The following is a 21,605-nucleotide window of genomic DNA, read 5'->3' on the forward strand; positions in this document are numbered from 1 at the left end:
AATCACTTGCAAAAAGAGATTTTTCATTATTCTTGAATGCATTGACAGACTTTGATAATACAATTGTTGCTGATTTAGAATAAAAATAATAATTATTCAATCCAGTAGATTGCGCAAATGTGGATTTACGGAACAGTATATTAACCACTGTAAAGATATTGCAGTGCACAATCTCTCAATCATTGTAAATATCAATTTTTATTTTACCTGTTGAAACATAGTTGAATTCAATTAATTATATTTGACTTCAATGCTCACAATTATTGTGTTTCTAATCATAATTCGACTTACGGATGTTTCATGCAACAAAATCAAATGTAGAATTTGCATCTCTATTCTTTCATTCAACAATGGCAATAAATTTTGATTTTTTAAATTTTGAACATTTTGGAAAGAAGGGATGTTGTCTTCAGTTGAATTCTTGCATTGACTCACTAATTCACAGTGTCCGCTACTTATTCTCTTTGGGTTCCAATGAAAAGAAATTAACTAGTTCTTCTGGTTGTAAATTCCTGGAAAATATTTGAGAATGTTGTGGTTTTAAAAGTGACAAGGCGGAGTGATCGTAAGTCATCATTTATTTTGTTAGAAAGAGCTTGATTCAAACATTTCGAACACACACACACACACACACACACACACACACACACACACACACACACACACACACACACACACACACACACACACACTGTTATTCTGCTGTGTAACAAGGGGAAAAACAAGTCGTTTTCTTCGGCATTATGTAAATATATGCCACTTCCAATTATTCATTAGTCAGCTAATTACTTACATTTGTCATTAAAAATTGCAATTCGTCTAAATATTGTTATGACCTTTGATTAAATTAAATTTTTAATTATTGTTAATTCATGAATTTCAGGGACTTTTTTTGTTTTCAATACACCGATTCGTATTGAATGTAAGATTGACATGCTTTGACAATGTCGGAGAGTGTCCATTTGAAACTTGTTTTTCTCGTATATTCACTGATTTTACTTATTGCATAAGATTACATGGTACCTCAGTGGGTAGCAATGCTGCCTCACAGCGCCAGGGACATTGGTTTGATTCTGTCCTCGGGTGACTGTGGGGACTTTGCACGTTCTCCCCATGTCTATGTGACTTTGCTGTGGTGTCCTCCCACAATCCCACATGTGCAGGTTAGGTGAGCTGGCCATGCTAAATCGCACAATGTGTTCAGGGATATGTGCATCAGTCAGCAATAAATTTGAAGAAATATGATCGGGAAATGTGTTTGGGTGGGTTACTCTTCGGAGGGTCATTTTTTTCAAACAATTGGCCTGTTATTACACTGAGGGAAACAGGGTTGCTTTCGTGGCGTCGCTAGAGTTAGGGTGGGCCCCGAGATCTAAGCCATGTTGGAACTGAAACCGAGGAATCGACAGAGAGGCGACAGAATGACATCACATCCATTTGGTTTTCTTTAAATCACTGACGAGCAGGAAAATGTAATCGGGGAGGGCGAGTGGGGAAGTGAAGCAGGTGCAGCTCTGGTGAAAGCCCAAAGGTCCCTCTGAGAGTGTAATTTCTTTCATTGCTGTTGCTGATTGAATGAGCCACGAACGTGCGAACTGCTCCAAAACATGATTCAGGACATCTGGTGCCAATTCTCGCACGTTGAACAACGACAGACACCTGCCAAATGAGGTCTTTCAGAGACGACTTTGCGATACATTTGACAGACAGACTAGTTCAGGAATCCGTGTTGCACTGTGACACCAGCACATCACCTTCTTCCCTGTCTTTGAACCGGGCCGCTTGCGCAAGGAATGCGAATGCGGGAATGCTTTTCGTGGAAGGATCAGAAGGGGGGAACTACACTCTAAAACAGAATGGCAGATGATCAGAACCAGGTTGGAGAAAAACTTTGCAATGCTTTGCACTGTAGGTAAATGGAATTGCATTTCATTTCACTACGAGAGAAGATTTGTTCAAGCAAACTCGAAGGCAGGTTTGAAGTTGGGAAATCAAGCAAGAAAGCTCCGTTCTTGTCGATGTCAAAGGCTGCAGTTGAAGAGCAAAGCAGTTTCTGCCCAGTTTCGAACCCATGCCTCTGTCGAGACTGGAGCCTTAATCCAGCAGCTTAGACCGCTCGGCCACACTACCAGCACGTCCGAGAGTCCATTTTCTTGCACTTCCAATTGTGTTCCTGCATAACAACAGATGCAAACTCACGTGAAAAGGGTTCCATGATCCCTCTCCGACTCGCACAGCTGCTGGGATGTGCCCGTCTACAATATCAATTTCTCAGCAGAGAACGATAGCCCATCAATCCAGACAAAAATCACTGGTAAACCGAGTCTATCTTCTCAGACTGGATTCAGCTACAAATGTATCTGTGAGTGCGTGAGAATATATGATCGGTTATGTTTGGGTCAAATTACCATGAGCTACTTGACATTACTGCAATTTCGATTCTTGCTTTGCTAAATGATTTCACCCATTGCTCGAAACAGGACAACTTTCACGTTTACACGGAACATGAAACACACCGGACTACAGGGAAAATGCAAAAGCTGAGCAGGCCGTGTCCCAAATCATACCGTGCAGCATAGTTTCAGTCACTGGTTCTGTTTTGCAGAATACGGTTCCCAAAGAATGTTCCACCCTAAAACCGGAGGTAGCATTACAATCCGAGAACGACAGATTACATTGTGAGGACGGTCTGACCTCGGGGCCAGTTCGAGATGTCACTTTCCTTGCCTTTTACCTTAACCGTGCAATTTGCTGCAGCGATTATCACACCTGGACATGAGCCTCATCGATACCAAAAGAGTTGGAAACCTGTGTGTGAATCGATGAAAAAAAGCGACTCAATAAAGTTTAACAAGTTCCATGGTGCTTTTTAGAAATGCAGTTTCTGTTCACCTCAATCCAAAAGGCAGTTTCTGAACATAGGAACAGAAGTCAAAAGGTAATTACCTCACCCCACCCCCACTCCAGAAGAGGTGCAAACTGCCCTTGATTGCTTTTTGTTCACGATGTGAAGAGCTCTCACGCCTGAGTCACCGTCACGTCTCTGGTTGCTGAGTGAATCACAAAGAAGGACTTTCTCCAGATCTGCAACTGCCTCACTTCCCCACTCGCCCTCCCCGTTTCCATTTTCCTGCTCGTCAGTGATTTAAAGAAAAATAAATTGGATGCGATGTCATTCTGTCGCCTCTCTGTCGATTCCTCCGTTTCAGTTCCAACGTGGCTTAGTTCTCGGGGCGCACCTTAATACGAGCGACGCTATGAAAGCACAGGTCCAGAGGTTCCTCTGAGAGTGTAATTTCTTTCATTGCTGTTGCTGATTGAATGAGCCACTAACGTGCGAACTGCTCCAAAACATGATTCAGGACCTCTGGTGCCAATTCTCGCACGTTGAATAACGACAGACAACTTCCAAATGAGGTCTTTCAGAGACGACTTTGGGATACATTTGACAGACAGACTAGTTGAGGAATCCGTGGTGCACTGTGACACCAGCACATCAGCTTCTTCCCTGTCTTTGAACCGGGCCGCCTGCGCAAGGAATGCGAATGCGGTAATGCTTTTCGTGGAAGGATCAGAAGGGGGTAACTACACTCTCAAACAGAATGGCATATGATCAGAAACAGGTTGGAGAAAAACTTTACAATGCTTTGCACAGTAATTAAATGGAATTGCATTGCATTACGAGAGAAGATTTGTTCAAGCAAACTCGAAGGCAGGTTTGCACATGGGAAAGCAAGCAAGACAGCTCCGTTCTTGTCGATGTCAAAGGCTGCAGTTGAAGAGCAAAGCAGTTTCTGCCCAGTTTCGAACTGGGGACCTTTCGCGTGTAAGGCGAACGTGATGACCACTACACTACAGAAACAAGACTCGGTCGCCCCCGCTGCAGCTCAGTGGCATCCAGCACTGAAAGTTGAAGCCATTCTACCTTTCACCTTTCTGTTTCCGTTAGCTCGTTGTTTAATGGGACTTGTTTAATTTTGGCGATGTGGTGAGCATGGACGAGATACACCGAAGTGTCTGTTTCCACGCGGTGTACCCCAATAACGTTGTGTTGCTTACACCTGCTTTAAAGAATTACGTTTTTGCGGAGCTTACCGTCGCAGTCTGTGGCAAAATCATTTCGTCTGTTCGACTGCTCACGGGAAAGGTAGCATTGTGAAACACTGCAGAAACGAACGACTTCCTTACTTTTGCTCCGACTGACCATACTCCGTGAAAGTTTCCCAGATTCTCAGTTGAGGATTTTTGCAGCTGGAAGTTACCTCAGAAACCCTGTTAATTCGTAATGTATTGAGCGAATCGCAAAACAGAAAGCATTTAACACGGAACACAAACAAAACTGGAAAACCAAATGCATTTTCAGACACAGCGAGCATGAATGCTAAATGTGAGACAGTCCGGGGGCATGAGCCATAAAGTAATCACACAACTAACAACAGGGCAATTCCAAACTACTCTTTCAAACATACTGGAGCCTGAGTGCACCACCACTTCCCAGACAATGCTGCAAAGAGACAAACAAAGAACATAATAAGAATGGGCCATAAAAAGTGAATTTCACCAAACACAGTCTCGATTAGATTACCTTTCCCTTCCGATGACTCCAGGACGGAAATGACTGTAGTGGGAGAAATTCAATAACATGTGACATCGAAATACATTGGAACGATTTTCTCATTGGCCAGAAAACCAAATAACGACGAGTCGAGTCACCGGAGGAGTCTGTTTCGCAACAACGATGAAATAACAGTCTCCATTCGGTTCGAGTAAAAGCTCGACTTGCCTGGAACAGAAAGCAACAGTAGAGCTGCTGGCGATTTTCCGTGCGGGAAGCGAACACGATCACGACAGCACAGACACTTTGGAAAATTCGGCACTTTACAACACCGCAGTCAATTCCCCGGGAAGCAAACTCATTTTTCTTGTGTTTTAAACAGAAATGAGGCAGGGATTGAAGCAGCATTTAAACCAGCTGTACCGCTGGAGCTGTTCAGCAGAAACGGCGGCGGTGGGATTCGAACCCACGCCTCTGTCGAGACTGGAGCCTTAATCCAGCGCCTTAGACCGCTCGGCCACACTACCCGCACGTCCGGGAGTCCATTTTCTTGCACTTCCAATTGTGTTCCTGCATAACAACAGATGCAAACTCACGTGAAAAGTGTTCCATGATCCCTCTCCGACTCGCACAGCTGCTGGGATGTGCCCGTCTACAATATCAATTTCTCAGCAGAGAACGATAGCCCATCAATCCAGACAAAAATCACTGGTAAACCGAGTCTAACTTCTCAGACTGGATTCAGCTACAAATGTATCTGTGAGTGCGTGAGAATATATGATCGGTTATGATTGGGTCAAATTACCATGAGCTACTTGACATTACTGCAATTTCGATTCTTGCTTTGCTAAATGATTTCACCCATTGCTCGAAACAGGACAACTTACACGTTTACACGGAACATGAAACACACCGGACTACAGGGAAAATGCACAAAGCTGAGCAGGCCGTGTCCCAAATCATACCGTGCAGCATAGTTTCAGTCACTGTGTCTGTTTTGCAGAATAAGGTTCCCAAAGAATGTTCCACCCTAAAACCGGAGGTAGCATTACAATCCGAGAACGACAGATTACATTGTGAGGACGGTCTGACCTCGGGGCCGGTTCGAGATGTCACTTTCCTTGCCTTTTACCTTAACCGTGCAATTTGCTGCAGCGATTATCACACCTGGACATGAGCCTCATCGATACCAAAAGAGTTGGAAACCTGTGTGGGAATCGATGAGAAAAACGACTCAATAAAGTTTAACAAGTTCCATGGTGCTTTTTAGAAATGCAGTTTCTGTTCACCTCAATCCAAAAGGCAGTTTCTGAACATAGGAACAGAAGTCAAAAGGTAATTACCTCACCCCACACCCACTCCAGAAGAGGTGCAAACTGCCCTTGATTGCTTTTTGTTCACGATGTGAAGAGCTCTCACGCCTGAGTCACCGTCACGTCTCTGGTTGCTGAGTGAATCACAAAGAAGGACGTTCTCCAGAACTGCAACTGCCTCACTTCCCCACTCGCCCTCCCCGTTTCCATTTTCCTGCTCGTCAGTGATTTAAAGAAAACCAAATGGATGCGATGTCATTCTGTCGCCTCTCTGTCGATTCCTCCGTTTCAGTTCCAACGTGGCTTAGATCTCGGGGCGCACCTTAATACTAGCGACGCTATGAAAGCACAGGTCCAGAGGTTCCTCTGAGAGTGTAATTTCTTTCATTGCTGTTGCTGATTGAATGAGCCACTAACGTGCGAACTGCTCCAAAACATGATTCAGGACCTCTGGTGCCAATTCTCGCACGTTGAATAACGACAGACACCTTCCAAATGAGGTCTTTCAGAGACGACTTTGGGATACATTTGACAGACAGACTAGTTGAGGAATCCGTGGTGCACTGTGACACCAGCACATCAGCTTCTTCCCTGTCTTTGAACCGGGCCGCCTGCGCAAGGAATGCGAATGCGGTAATGCTTTTCGTGGAAGGATCAGAAGGGGGTAACTACACTCTCAAACAGAATGGCATATGATCAGAAACAGGTTGGAGAAAAACTTTACAATGCTTTGCACAGTAATTAAATGGAATTGCATTGCATTGCATTACGAGAGAAGATTTGTTCAAGCAAACTCGAAGGCAGGTTTGCACATGGGAAAGCAAGCAAGACAGCTCCGTTCTTGTCGATGTCAAAGGCTGCAGTTGAAGAGCAAAGCAGTTTCTGCCCAGTTTCGAACTGGGGACCTTTCGCGTGTAAGGCGAACGTGATGACCACTACACTACAGAAACATGCCTCGGTCGCCCCCGCTGCAGCTCAGTGGCATCCAGCACTGAAAGTTGAAGCCATTCTACCTTTCACCTTTCTGTTTCCGTTAGCTCGTTGTTTAATGGGACTTGTTTAATTTTGGCGATGTGGTGAGAATGGACGAGATACACCGAAGTGTCTGTTTCCACGCGGTGTACCCCAATAACGTTGTGTTGCTTATACCTGCTTAAAAGAATTACGTTTTTGGGGAGCTTACCGTCGCAGTCTGTGGCAAAATCATTTCGTCTGTTCGACTGCTCACGGGAAAGGTAGCATTGTGAAACACTGCAGAAACGAACGACTTCCTTACTTTTGCTCCGACTGACCATACTCCGTGAAAGTTTCCCAGATTCTCAGTTGAGGATTTTTGCAGCTGGAAGTTACCTCAGAAACCCTGTTAATTCGTAATGTATTGAGCGAATCGCAAAACAGAAAACATTTAACACGGAACACAAACAAAACTGGAAAGCCAAATGCATTTTCAGACACAGCGAGCATGAATGCTAAATGTGAGACAGTCCGGGGGCATGAGCCATAAAGTAATCACACAACTAACAACAGGGCAATTCCAAACTACTCTTTCAAACATACTGGAGCCTGAGTGCACCACCACTTCCCAGACAATGCTGCAAAGAGACAAACAAAGAACATAATAAGAATGGGCCATAAAAAGTGAATTTCACCAAACACAGTCTCGATTAGATTACCTTTCCCTTCCGATGACTCCAGGACGGAAATGACTGTAGTGGGAGAAATTCAATAACATGTGACATCGAAATACATTGGAACGATTTTCTCATTGGCCAGAAAACCAAATAACGACGAGTCGAGTCACCGGAGGAGTCTGTTTCGCAACAACGATGAAATAACAGTCTCCATTCGGTTCGAGTAAAAGCTCGACTTGCCTGGAAAAGAAAGCAACAGTAGAGCTGCTGGCGATTTTCCGTGCGGGAAGCGAACACGATCACGACAGCACAGACACTTTGGAAAATTCGGCACTTTACCACACCGCAGTCAATTCCCCGGGAAGCAAACTCATTTTTCTTGTGTTTTAAACAGAAATGAGGCAGCATTTAAACCAGCTGTTCCGTTGGAGCTGTTCAGCAGAAACGGCGGCGGTGGGATTCGAACCCACGCCTCTGTCGAGACTGGAGCCTTAATCCAGCGCCTTAGACCGCTCGGCCACACTACCCGCACGTTCGGGAGTCCATTTTCTTGCACTTCCAATTGTGTTCCTGCATAACAACAGATGCAAACTCACGTGAAAAGTGTTCCATGATCCCTCTCCGACTCGCACAGCTGCTGGGATGTGCCCGTCTACAATATCAATTTCTCAGCAGAGAACGATAGCCCATCAATCCAGACAAAAATCACTGGTAAACCGAGTCTATCTTCTCAGACTGGATTCAGCTACAAATGTATCTGTGAGTGCGTGAGAATATATGATCGGTTATGTTTGGGTCAAATTACCATGAGCTACTTGACATTACTGCAATTTCGATTCTTGCTTTGCTAAATGATTTCACCCATTGCTCGAAACAGGACAACTTACACGTTTACACGGAACATGAAACACACCGGACTACAGGGAAAATGCACAAAGCTGAGCAGGCCGTGTCCCAAATCATACCGTGCAGCATAGTTTCAGTCACTGTGTCTGTTTTGCAGAATAAGGTTCCCAAAGAATGTTCCACCCTAAAACCGGAGGTAGCATTACAATCCGAGAACGACAGATTACATTGTGAGGACGGTCTGACCTCGGGGCCGGTTCGAGATGTCACTTTCCTTGCCTTTTACCTTAACCGTGCATTTTGCTGCAGCGATTATCACACCTGGACATGAGCCTCATCGATACCAAAAGAGTTGGAAACCTGTGTGGGAATCGATGAGAAAAACGACTCAATAAAGTTTAACAAGTTCCATGGTGCTTTTTAGAAATGCAGTTTCTGTTCACCTCAATCCAAAAGGCAGTTTCTGAACATAGGAACAGAAGTCAAAAGGTAATTACCTCACCCCACCCCCACTCCAGAAGAGGTGCAAACTGCCCTTGATTGCTTTTTGTTCACGATGTGAAGAGCTCTCACGCCTGAGTCACCGTCACGTCTCTGGTTGCTGAGTGAATCACAAAGAAGGACGTTCTCCAGAACTGCAACTGCCTCACTTCCCCACTCGCCCTCCCCGTTTCCATTTTCCTGCTCGTCAGTGATTTAAAGAAAACCAAATGGATGCGATGTCATTCTGTCGCCTCTCTGTCGATTCCTCCGTTTCAGTTCCAACGTGGCTTAGATCTCGGGGCGCACCTTAATACTAGCGACGCTATGAAAGCACAGGTCCAGAGGTTCCTCTGAGAGTGTAATTTCTTTCATTGCTGTTGCTGATTGAATGAGCCACTAACGTGCGAACTGCTCCAAAACATGATTCAGGACCTCTGGTGCCAATTCTCGCACGTTGAATAACGACAGACACCTTCCAAATGAGGTCTTTCAGAGACGACTTTGGGATACATTTGACAGACAGACTAGTTGAGGAATCCGTGGTGCACTGTGACACCAGCACATCAGCTTCTTCCCTGTCTTTGAACCGGGCCGCCTGCGCAAGGAATGCGAATGCGGTAATGCTTTTCGTGGAAGGATCAGAAGGGGGTAACTACACTCTCAAACAGAATGGCATATGATCAGAAACAGGTTGGAGAAAAACTTTACAATGCTTTGCACAGTAATTAAATGGAATTGCATTGCATTACGAGAGAAGATTTGTTCAAGCAAACTCGAAGGCAGGTTTGCACATGGGAAAGCAAGCAAGACAGCTCCGTTCTTGTCGATGTCAAAGGCTGCAGTTGAAGAGCAAAGCAGTTTCTGCCCAGTTTCGAACTGGGGACCTTTCGCGTGTAAGGCGAACGTGATGACCACTACACTACAGAAACAGGCCTCGGTCGCCCCCGCTGCAGCTCAGTGGCATCCAGCACTGAAAGTTGAAGCCATTCTACCTTTCACCTTTCTGTTTCCGTTAGCTCGTTGTTTAATGGGACTTGTTTAATTTTGGCGATGTGGTGAGAATGGACGAGATACACCGAAGTGTCTGTTTCCACGCGGTGTACCCCAATAACGTTGTGTTGCTTATACCTGCTTTAAAGAATTACGTTTTTGGGGAGCTTACCGTCGCAGTCTGTGGCAAAATCATTTCGTCTGTTCGACTGCTCACGGGAAAGGTAGCATTGTGAAACACTGCAGAAACGAACGACTTCCTTACTTTTGCTCCGACTGACCATACTCCGTGAAAGTTTCCCAGATTCTCAGTTGAGGATTTTTGCAGCTGGAAGTTACCTCAGAAACCCTGTTAATTCGTAATGTATTGAGCGAATCGCAAAACAGAAAACATTTAACACGGAACACAAACAAAACTGGAAAGCCAAATGCATTTTCAGACACAGCGAGCATGAATGCTAAATGTGAGACAGTCCGGGGGCATGAGCCATAAAGTAATCACACAACTAACAACAGGGCAATTCCAAACTACTCTTTCAAACATACTGGAGCCTGAGTGCACCACCACTTCCCAGACAATGCTGCAAAGAGACAAACAAAGAACATAATAAGAATGGGCCATGAAAAGTGAATTTCACCAAACACAGTCTCGATTAGATTACCTTTCCCTTCCGATGACTCCAGGACGGAAATGACTGTAGTGGGAGAAATTCAATAACATGTGACATCGAAATACATTGGAACGATTTTGTCATTGGCCAGAAAACCAAATAACGACGAGTCGAGTCACCGGAGGAGTCTGTTTCGCAACAACGATGAAATAACAGTCTCCATTCGGTTCGAGTAAAAGCTCGACTTGCCTGGAACAGAAAGCAACAGTAGAGCTGCTGGCGATTGTCCGTGCGGGAAGCGAACACAATCACGACAGCACAGACACTTTGGAAAATTCGGCACTTTCCCACACCGCAGTCAATTCCCCGGGAAGCAAACTCATTTTTCTTGTGTTTTAAACAGAAATGAGGCAGGGATTGAAGCAGCATTTAAACCAGCTGTTCCGTTGGAGCTGTTCAGCAGAAACGGCGGCGGTGGGATTCGAACCCACGCCTCTGTCGAGACTGGAGCCTTAATCCAGCGCCTTAGACCGCTCGGCCACACTACCCGCACGTCCGGGAGTCCATTTTCTTGCACTTCCAATTGTGTTCCTGCATAACAACAGATGCAAACTCACGTGAAAAGTGTTCCATGATCCCTCTCCGACTCGCACAGCTGCTGGGATGTGCCCGTCTACAATATGAATTTCTCAGCAGAGAACGATAAACCATCAATCCAGACAAAAATCACTGGTAAACCGAGTCTATCTTCTCAGACTGGATTCAGCTAAAAATGTATCTGTGAGTGCGTGAGAATATATGATCGGTTATGATTGGGTCAAATTACCATGAGCTACTTGACATTACTGCAATTTCGATTCTTGCTTTGCTAAATGATTTCACCCATTGCTCGAAACAGGACAACTTACACGTTTACACGGAACATGAAACACACCGGACTACAGGGAAAATGCACAAAGCTGAGCAGGCCGTGTCCCAAATCATACCGTGCAGCATAGTTTCAGTCACTGTGTCTGTTTTGCAGAATAAGGTTCCCAAAGAATGTTCCACCCTAAAACCGGAGGTAGCATTACAATCCGAGAACGACAGATTACATTGTGAGGACGGTCTGACCTCGGGGCCGGTTCGAGATGTCACTTTCCTTGCCTTTTACCTTAACCGTGCAATTTGCTGCAGCGATTATCACACCTGGACATGAGCCTCATCGATACCAAAAGAGTTGGAAACCTGTGTGGGAATCGATGAGAAAAACGACTCAATAAAGTTTAACAAGTTCCATGGTGCTTTTTAGAAATGCAGTTTCTGTTCACCTCAATCCAAAAGGCAGTTTCTGAACATAGGAACAGAAGTCAAAAGGTAATTACCTCACCCCACACCCACTCCAGAAGAGGTGCAAACTGCCCTTGATTGCTTTTTGTTCACGATGTGAAGAGCTCTCACGCCTGAGTCACCGTCACGTCTCTGGTTGCTGAGTGAATCACAAAGAAGGACGTTCTCCAGAACTGCAACTGCCTCACTTCCCCACTCGCCCTCCCCGTTTCCATTTTCCTGCTCGTCAGTGATTTAAAGAAAACCAAATGGATGCGATGTCATTCTGTCGCCTCTCTGTCGATTCCTCCGTTTCAGTTCCAACGTGGCTTAGATCTCGGGGCGCACCTTAATACTAGCGACGCTATGAATGCACAGGTCCAGAGGTTCCTCTGAGAGTGTAATTTCTTTCATTGCTGTTGCTGATTGAATGAGCCACTAACGTGCGAACTGCTCCAAAACATGATTCAGGACCTCTGGTGCCAATTCTCGCACGTTGAATAACGACAGACACCTTCCAAATGAGGTCTTTCAGAGACGACTTTGGGATACATTTGACAGACAGACTAGTTGAGGAATCCGTGGTGCACTGTGACACCAGCACATCAGCTTCTTCCCTGTCTTTGAACCGGGCCGCCTGCGCAAGGAATGCGAATGCGGTAATGCTTTTCGTGGAAGGATCAGAAGGGGGTAACTACACTCTCAAACAGAATGGCATATGATCAGAAACAGGTTGGAGAAAAACTTTACAATGCTTTGCACAGTAATTAAATGGAATTGCATTGCATTGCATTACGAGAGAAGATTTGTTCAAGCAAACTCGAAGGCAGGTTTGCACATGGGAAAGCAAGCAAGACAGCTCCGTTCTTATCGATGTCAAAGGCTGCAGTTGAAGAGCAAAGCAGTTTCTGCCCAGTTTCGAACTGGGGACCTTTCGCGTGTAAGGCGAACGTGATGACCACTACACTACAGAAACATGCCTCGGTCGCCCCCGCTGCAGCTCAGTGGCATCCAGCACTGAAAGTTGAAGCCATTCTACCTTTCACCTTTCTGTTTCCGTTAGCTCGTTGTTTAATGGGACTTGTTTAATTTTGGCGATGTGGTGAGAATGGACGAGATACACCGAAGTGTCTGTTTCCACGCGGTGTACCCCAAATACGTTGTGTTGCTAATACCTGCTTTAAAGAATTACGTTTTTGGGGAGCTTACCGTCGCAGTCTGTGGCAAAATCATTTCGTCTGTTCGACTGCTCACGGGAAAGGTAGCATTGTGAAACACTGCAGAAACGAACGACTTCCTTACTTTTGCTCCGACTGACCATACTCCGTGAAAGTTTCCCAGATTCTCAGTTGAGGATTTTTGCAGCTGGAAGTTACCTCAGAAACCCTGTTAATTCGTAATGTATTGAGCGAATCGCAAAACAGAAAACATTTAACACGGAACACAAACAAAACTGGAAAGCCAAATGCATTTTCAGACACAGCGAGCATGAATGCTAAATGTGAGACAGTCCGGGGGCATGAGCCATAAAGTAATCACACAACTAACAACAGGGCAATTCCAAACTACTCTTTCAAACATACTGGAGCCTGAGTGCACCACCACTTCCCAGACAATGCTGCAAAGAGACAAACAAAGAACATAATAAGAATGGGCCATGAAAAGTGAATTTCACCAAACACAGTCTCGATTAGATTACCTTTCCCTTCCGATGACTCCAGGACGGAAATGACTGTAGTGGGAGAAATTCAATAACATGTGACATCGAAATACATTGGAACGATTTTGTCATTGGCCAGAAAACCAAATAACGACGAGTCGAGTCACCGGAGGAGTCTGTTTCGCAACAACGATGAAATAACAGTCTCCATTCGGTTCGAGTAAAAGCTCGACTTGCCTGGAACAGAAAGCAACAGTAGAGCTGCTGGCGATTGTCCGTGCGGGAAGCGAACACAATCACGACAGCACAGACACTTTGGAAAATTCGGCACTTTCCCACACCGCAGTAAATTCCCCGGGAAGCAAACTCACTTTTCTTGTGTTTTAAACAGAAATGAGGCAGGGATTGAAGCAGCATTTAAACCAGCTGTTCCGTTGGAACTGTTCAGCAGAAACGGCGGCGGTGGGATTCGAACCCACGCCTCTGTCGAGACTGGAGCCTTAATCCAGCGCCTTAGACCGCTCGGCCACACTACCCGCACGTCCGGGAGTCCATTTTCTTGCACTTCCAATTGTGTTCCTGCATAACAACAGATGCAAACTCACGTGAAAAGTGTTCCATGATCCCTCTCCGACTCGCACAGCTGCTGGGATGTGCCCGTCTACAATATCAATTTCTCAGCAGAGAACGATAAACCATCAATCCAGACAAAAATCACTGGTAAACCGAGTCTATCTTCTCAGACTGGATTCAGCTAAAAATGTATCTGTGAGTGCGTGAGAATATATGATCGGTTATGATTGGGTCAAATTACCATGAGCTACTTGACATTACTGCAATTTCGATTCTTGCTTTGCTAAATGATTTCACCCATTGCTCGAAACAGGACAACTTACACGTTTACACGGAACATGAAACACACCGGACTACAGGGAAAATGCACAAAGCTGAGCAGGCCGTGTCCCAAATCATACCGTGCAGCATAGTTTCAGTCACTGTGTCTGTTTTGCAGAATAAGGTTCCCAAAGAATGTTCCACCCTAAAACCGGAGGTAGCATTACAATCCGAGAACGACAGATTACATTGTGAGGACGGTCTGACCTCGGGGCCGGTTCGAGATGTCACTTTCCTTGCCTTTTACCTTAACCGTGCAATTTGCTGCAGCGATTATCACACCTGGACATGAGCCTCATCGATACCAAAAGAGTTGGAAACCTGTGTGGGAATCGATGAGAAAAACGACTCAATAAAGTTTAACAAGTTCCATGGTGCTTTTTAGAAATGCAGTTTCTGTTCACCTCAATCCAAAAGGCAGTTTCTGAACATAGGAACAGAAGTCAAAAGGTAATTACCTCACCCCACACCCACTCCAGAAGAGGTGCAAACTGCCCTTGATTGCTTTTTGTTCACGATGTGAAGAGCTCTCACGCCTGAGTCACCGTCACGTCTCTGGTTGCTGACTGAATCACAAAGAAGGACGTTCTCCAGAACTGCAACTGCCTCACTTCCCCACTCGCCCTCCCCGTTTCCATTTTCCTGCTCGTCAGTGATTTAAAGAAAACCAAATGGATGCGATGCCATTCTGTCGCCTCTCTGTCGATTCCTCCGTTTCAGTTCCAACGTGGCTTAGATCTCGGGGCGCACCTTAATACTAGCGACGCTATGAAAGCACAGGTCCAGAGGTTCCTCTGAGAGTGTAATTTCTTTCATTGCTGTTGCTGATTGAATGAGCCACTAACGTGCGAACTGCTCCAAAACATGATTCAGGACCTCTGGTGCCAATTCTCGCACGTTGAATAACGACAGACACCTTCCAAATGAGGTCTTTCAGAGACGACTTTGGGATACATTTGACAGACAGACTAGTTGAAGAATCCGTGGTGCACTGTGACACCAGCACATCAGCTTCTTCCCTGTCTTTGAACCGGGCCGCCTGCGCAAGGAATGCGAATGCGGTAATGCTTTTCGTGGAAGGATCAGAAGGGGGTAACTACACTCTCAAACAGAATGGCATATGATCAGAAACAGGTTGGAGAAAAACTTTACAATGCTTTGCACAGTAATTAAATGGAATTGCATTGCATTGCATTACGAGAGAAGATTTGTTCAAGCAAACTCGAAGGCAGGTTTGCACATGGGAAAGCAAGCAAGACAGCTCCGTTCTTGTCGATGTCAAAGGCTGCAGTTGAAGAGCAAAGCAGTTTCTGCCCAGTTTCGAACTGGGGACCTTTCGCGTGTAAGGCGAACGTGATGACCACTACACTACAGAAACATGCCTCGGTCGCCCCCGCTGCAGCTCAGTGGCATCCAGCACTGAAAGTTGAAGCCATTCTACCTTTCACCTTTCTGTTTCCGTTAGCTCGTTGTTTAATGGGACTTGTTTAATTTTGGCGATGTGGTGAGAATGGACGAGATACACCGAAGTGTCTGTTTCCACGCGGTGTACCCCAATAACGTTGTGTTGCTTATACCTGCTTTAAAGAATTACGTTTTTGGGGAGCTTACCGTCGCAGTCTGTGGCAAAATCATTTCGTCTGTTCGACTGCTCACGGGAAAGGTAGCATTGTGAAACACTGCAGAAACGAACGACTTCCTTACTTTTGCTCCGACTGACCATACTCCGTGAAAGTTTCCCAGATTCTCAGTTGAGGATTTTTGCAGCTGGAAGTTACCTCAGAAACCCTGTTAATTCGTAATGTATTGAGCGAATCGCAAAACAGAAAACATTTAACACGGAACACAAACAAAACTGGAAAGCCAAATGCATTTTCAGACACAGCGAGCATGAATGCTAAATGTGAGACAGTCCGGGGGCATGAGCCATAAAGTAATCACACAACTAACAACAGGGCAATTCCAAACTACTCTTTCAAACATACTGGAGCCTGAGTGCACCACCACTTCCCAGACAATGCTGCAAAGAGACAAACAAAGAACATAATAAGAATGGGCCATAAAAAGTGAATTTCACCAAACACAGTCTCGATTAGATTACCTTTCCCTTCCGATGACTCCAGGACGGAAATGACTGTAGTGGGAGAAATTCAATAACATGTGACATCGAAATACATTGGAACGATTTTCTCATTGGCCAGAAAACCAAATAACGACGAGTCGAGTCACCGGAGGAGTCTGTTTCGCAACAACGATGAAATAACAGTCTCCATTCGGTTCGAGTAAAAGCTCGACTTGCCTGGAACAGAAAGCAACAGTAGAGCTGCTGGCGATTGTCCGTGCGGGAAGCGAACACAATCACGACAGCACAGACACTTTGGAAAATTCGGCACTTTCCCACACCGCAGTCAATTCCCCGGGAAGCAAACTCATTTTTCTTGTGTTTTAAACAGAAATGAGGCAGGGATTGAAGCAGCATTTAAACCAGCTGTTCCGTTGGAGCTGTTCAGCAGAAACGGCGGCGGTGGGATTCGAACCCACGCCTCTGTCGAGACTGGAGCCTTAATCCAGCGCCTTAGACCGCTCGGCCACACTACCCGCACGTCCGGGAGTCCATTTTCTTGCACTTCCAATTGTGTTCCTGCATAACAACAGATGCAAACTCACGTGAAAAGTGTTCCATGATCCCTCTCCGACTCGCACAGCTGCTGGGATGTGCCCGTCTACAATATCAATTTCTCAGCAGAGAACGATAAACCATCAATCCAGACAAAAATCACTGGTAAACCGAGTCTATCTTCTCAGACTGGATTCAGCTAAAAATGTATCTGTGAGTGCGTGAGAATATATGATCGGTTATGATTGGGTCAAATTACCATGAGCTACTTGACATTACTGCAATTTCGATTCTTGCTTTGCTAAATGATTTCACCCATTGCTCGAAACAGGACAACTTACACGTTTACACGGAACATGAAACACACCGGACTACAGGGAAAATGCACAAAGCTGAGCAGGCCGTGTCCCAAATCATACCGTGCAGCATAGTTTCAGTCACTGTGTCTGTTTTGCAGAATAAGGTTCCCAAAGAATGTTCCACCCTAAAACCGGAGGTAGCATTACAATCCGAGAACGACAGATTACATTGTGAGGACGGTCTGACCTCGGGGCCGGTTCGAGATGTCACTTTCCTTGCCTTTTACCTTAACCGTGCAATTTGCTGCAGCGATTATCACACCTGGACATGAGCCTCATCGATACCAAAAGAGTTGGAAACCTGTGTGGGAATCGATGAGAAAAACGACTCAATAAAGTTTAACAAGTTCCATGGTGCTTTTTAGAAATGCAGTTTCTGTTCACCTCAATCCAAAAGGCAGTTTCTGAACATAGGAACAGAAGTCAAAAGGTAATTACCTCACCCCACACCCACTCCAGAAGAGGTGCAAACTGCCCTTGATTGCTTTTTGTTCACGATGTGAAGAGCTCTCACGCCTGAGTCACCGTCACGTCTCTGGTTGCTGACTGAATCACAAAGAAGGACGTTCTCCAGAACTGCAACTGCCTCACTTCCCCACTCGCCCTCCCCGTTTCCATTTTCCTGCTCGTCAGTGATTTAAAGAAAACCAAATGGATGCGATGTCATTCTGTCGCCTCTCTGTCGATTCCTCCGTTTCAGTTCCAACGTGGCTTAGATCTCGGGGCGCACCTTAATACTAGCGACGCTATGAAAGCACAGGTCCAGAGGTTCCTCTGAGAGTGTAATTTCTTTCATTGCTGTTGCTGATTGAATGAGCCACTAACGTGCGAACTGCTCCAAAACATGATTCAGGACCTCTGGTGCCAATTCTCGCACGTTGAATAACGACAGACACCTTCCAAATGAGGTCTTTCAGAGACGACTTTGGGATACATTTGACAGACAGACTAGTTGAGGAATCCGTGGTGCACTGTGACACCAGCACATCAGCTTCTTCCCTGTCTTTGAACCGGGCCGCCTGCGCAAGGAATGCGAATGCGGTAATGCTTTTCGTGGAAGGATCAGAAGGGGGTAACTACACTCTCAAACAGAATGGCATATGATCAGAAACAGGTTGGAGAAAAACTTTACAATGCTTTGCACAGTAATTAAATGGAATTGCATTGCATTGCATTACGAGAGAAGATTTGTTCAAGCAAACTCGAAGGCAGGTTTGCACATGGGAAAGCAAGCAAGACAGCTCCGTTCTTGTCGATGTCAAAGGCTGCAGTTGAAGAGCAAAGCAGTTTCTGCCCAGTTTCGAACTGGGGACCTTTCGCGTGTAAGGCGAACGTGATGACCACTACACTACAGAAACATGCCTCGGTCGCCCCCGCTGCAGCTCAGTGGCATCCAGCACTGAAAGTTGAAGCCATTCTACCTTTCACCTTTCTGTTTCCGTTAGCTCGTTGTTTAATGGGACTTGTTTAATTTTGGCGATGTGGTGAGAATGGACGAGATACACCGAAGTGTCTGTTTCCACGCGGTGTACCCCAATAACGTTGTGTTGCTTATACCTGCTTTAAAGAATTACGTTTTTGGGGAGCTTACCGTCGCAGTCTGTGGCAAAATCATTTCGTCTGTTCGACTGCTCACGGGAAAGGTAGCATTGTGAAACACTGCAGAAACGAACGACTTCCTTACTTTTGCTCCGACTGACCATACTCCGTGAAAGTTTCCCAGATTCTCAGTTGAGGATTTTTGCAGCTGGAAGTTACCTCAGAAACCCTGTTAATTCGTAATGTATTGAGCGAATCGCAAAACAGAAAACATTTAACACGGAACACAAACAAAACTGGAAAGCCAAATGCATTTTCAGACACAGCGAGCATGAATGCTAAATGTGAGACAGTCCGGGGGCATGAGCCATAAAGTAATCACACAACTAACAACAGGGCAATTCCAAACTACTCTTTCAAACATACTGGAGCCTGAGTGCACCACCACTTCCCAGACAATGCTGCAAAGAGACAAACAAAGAACATAATAAGAATGGGCCATAAAAAGTGAATTTCACCAAACACAGTCTCGATTAGATTACCTTTCCCTTCCGATGACTCCAGGACGGAAATGACTGTAGTGGGAGAAATTCAATAACATGTGACATCGAAATACATTGGAACGATTTTCTCATTGGCCAGAAAACCAAATAACGACGAGTCGAGTCACCGGAGGAGTCTGTTTCGCAACAACGATGAAATAACAGTCTCCATTCGGTTCGAGTAAAAGCTCGACTTGCCTGGAACAGAAAGCAACAGTAGAGCTGCTGGCGATTGTCCGTGCGGGAAGCGAACACAATCACGACAGCACAGACACTTTGGAAAATTCGGCACTTTCCCACACCGCAGTCAATTCCCCGGGAAGCAAACTCATTTTTCTTGTGTTTTAAACAGAAATGAGGCAGGGATTGAAGCAGCATTTAAACCAGCTGTTCCGTTGGAGCTGTTCAGCAGAAACGGCGGCGGTGGGATTCGAACCCACGCCTCTGTCGAGACTGGAGCCTTAATCCAGCGCCTTAGACCGCTCGGCCACACTACCCGCACGTCCGGGAGTCCATTTTCTTGCACTTCCAATTGTGTTCCTGCATAACAACAGATGCAAACTCACGTGAAAAGTGTTCCATGATCCCTCTCCGACTCGCACAGCTGCTGGGATGTGCCCGTCTACAATATGAATTTCTCAGCAGAGAACGATAAACCATCAATCCAGACAAAAATCACTGGTAAACCGAGTCTATCTTCTCAGACTGGATTCAGCTAAAAATGTATCTGTGAGTGCGTGAGAATATATGATCGGTTATGATTGGGTCAAATTACCATGAGCTACTTGACATTACTGCAATTTCGATTCTTGCTTTGCTAAATGATTTCACCCATTGCTCGAAACAGGACAACTTACACGTTTACACGGAACATGAAACACACCGGACTACAGGGAAAATGCACAAAGCTGAGCAGGCCGTGTCCCAAATCATACCGTGCAGCATAGTTTCAGTCACTGTGTCTGTTTTGCAGAATAAGGTTCCCAAAGAATGTTCCACCCTAAAACCGGAGGTAGCATTACAATCCGAGAACGACAGATTACATTGTGAGGACGGTCTGACCTCGGGGCCGGTTCGAGATGTCACTTTCCTTGCCTTTTACCTTAACCGTGCAATTTGCTGCAGCGATTATCACACCTGGACATGAGCCTCATCGATACCAAAAGAGTTGGAAACCTGTGTGGGAATCGATGAGAAAAACGACTCAATAAAGTTTAACAAGTTCCATGGTGCTTTTTAGAAATGCAGTTTCTGTTCACCTCAATCCAAAAGGCAGTTTCTGAACATAGGAACAGAAGTCAAAAGGTAATTACCTCACCCCACACCCACTCCAGAAGAGGTGCAAACTGCCCTTGATTGCTTTTTGTTCACGATGTGAAGAGCTCTCACGCCTGAGTCACCGTCACGTCTCTGGTTGCTGACTGAATCACAAAGAAGGACGTTCTCCAGAACTGCAACTGCCTCACTTCCCCACTCGCCCTCCCCGTTTCCATTTTCCTGCTCGTCAGTGATTTAAAGAAAACCAAATGGATGCGATGTCATTCTGTCGCCTCTCTGTCGATTCCTCCGTTTCAGTTCCAACGTGGCTTAGATCTCGGGGCGCACCTTAATACTAGCGACGCTATGAAAGCACAGGTCCAGAGGTTCCTCTGAGAGTGTAATTTCTTTCATTGCTGTTGCTGATTGAATGAGCCACTAACGTGCGAACTGCTCCAAAACATGATTCAGGACCTCTGGTGCCAATTCTCGCACGTTGAATAACGACAGACACCTTCCAAATGAGGTCTTTCAGAGACGACTTTGGGATACATTTGACAGACAGACTAGTTGAGGAATCCGTGGTGCACTGTGACACCAGCACATCAGCTTCTTCCCTGTCTTTGAACCGGGCCGCCTGCGCAAGGAATGCGAATGCGGTAATGCTTTTCGTGGAAGGATCAGAAGGGGGTAACTACACTCTCAAACAGAATGGCATATGATCAGAAACAGGTTGGAGAAAAACTTTACAATGCTTTGCACAGTAATTAAATGGAATTGCATTGCATTACGAGAGAAGATTTGTTCAAGCAAACTCGAAGGCAGGTTTGCACATGGGAAAGCAAGCAAGACAGCTCCGTTCTTGTCGATGTCAAAGGCTGCAGTTGAAGAGCAAAGCAGTTTCTGCCCAGTTTCGAACTGGGGACCTTTCGCGTGTAAGGCGAACGTGATGACCACTACACTACAGAAACATGCCTCGGTCGCCCCCGCTGCAGCTCAG

At 45.6% G+C, this 21,605-nt stretch overlaps 1 long non-coding RNA gene and 13 other non-coding genes across 14 annotated transcripts in view; all 14 read right to left on the reverse strand.

Annotated features, from left to right (window-relative positions):
* LOC140489145 (uncharacterized) overlaps positions 1–21,605 on the reverse strand; it is a 323,165-nt gene that overhangs the window by 87,975 nt on the left and 213,585 nt on the right. The gene's annotated exons all lie outside the window — the stretch shown is intronic.
* Positions 3,790–3,862, reverse strand: trnav-uac (transfer RNA valine (anticodon UAC)). The gene has a single exon. It is a non-coding gene; the product is annotated as a tRNA-Val (tRNA).
* On the reverse strand, positions 5,001–5,082 carry trnal-aag (transfer RNA leucine (anticodon AAG)). Its single transcript has one exon. It is a non-coding gene; the product is annotated as a tRNA-Leu (tRNA).
* trnav-uac (transfer RNA valine (anticodon UAC)) lies at positions 6,746–6,818 on the reverse strand. The gene has a single exon. It is a non-coding gene; the product is annotated as a tRNA-Val (tRNA).
* trnal-aag (transfer RNA leucine (anticodon AAG)) lies at positions 7,945–8,026 on the reverse strand. The gene has a single exon. It is a non-coding gene; the product is annotated as a tRNA-Leu (tRNA).
* On the reverse strand, positions 9,685–9,757 carry trnav-uac (transfer RNA valine (anticodon UAC)). The gene has a single exon. It is a non-coding gene; the product is annotated as a tRNA-Val (tRNA).
* On the reverse strand, positions 10,896–10,977 carry trnal-aag (transfer RNA leucine (anticodon AAG)). The gene has a single exon. It is a non-coding gene; the product is annotated as a tRNA-Leu (tRNA).
* On the reverse strand, positions 12,641–12,713 carry trnav-uac (transfer RNA valine (anticodon UAC)). Its single transcript has one exon. It is a non-coding gene; the product is annotated as a tRNA-Val (tRNA).
* trnal-aag (transfer RNA leucine (anticodon AAG)) lies at positions 13,852–13,933 on the reverse strand. The gene has a single exon. It is a non-coding gene; the product is annotated as a tRNA-Leu (tRNA).
* trnav-uac (transfer RNA valine (anticodon UAC)) lies at positions 15,597–15,669 on the reverse strand. The gene has a single exon. It is a non-coding gene; the product is annotated as a tRNA-Val (tRNA).
* trnal-aag (transfer RNA leucine (anticodon AAG)) lies at positions 16,808–16,889 on the reverse strand. Its single transcript has one exon. It is a non-coding gene; the product is annotated as a tRNA-Leu (tRNA).
* Positions 18,553–18,625, reverse strand: trnav-uac (transfer RNA valine (anticodon UAC)). Its single transcript has one exon. It is a non-coding gene; the product is annotated as a tRNA-Val (tRNA).
* trnal-aag (transfer RNA leucine (anticodon AAG)) lies at positions 19,764–19,845 on the reverse strand. The gene has a single exon. It is a non-coding gene; the product is annotated as a tRNA-Leu (tRNA).
* trnav-uac (transfer RNA valine (anticodon UAC)) lies at positions 21,504–21,576 on the reverse strand. The gene has a single exon. It is a non-coding gene; the product is annotated as a tRNA-Val (tRNA).

The sequence above is a fragment of the Chiloscyllium punctatum genome, chromosome 18 (assembly GCF_047496795.1).
Source record: "Chiloscyllium punctatum isolate Juve2018m chromosome 18, sChiPun1.3, whole genome shotgun sequence".
NCBI lineage: Eukaryota > Metazoa > Chordata > Chondrichthyes > Orectolobiformes > Hemiscylliidae > Chiloscyllium > Chiloscyllium punctatum.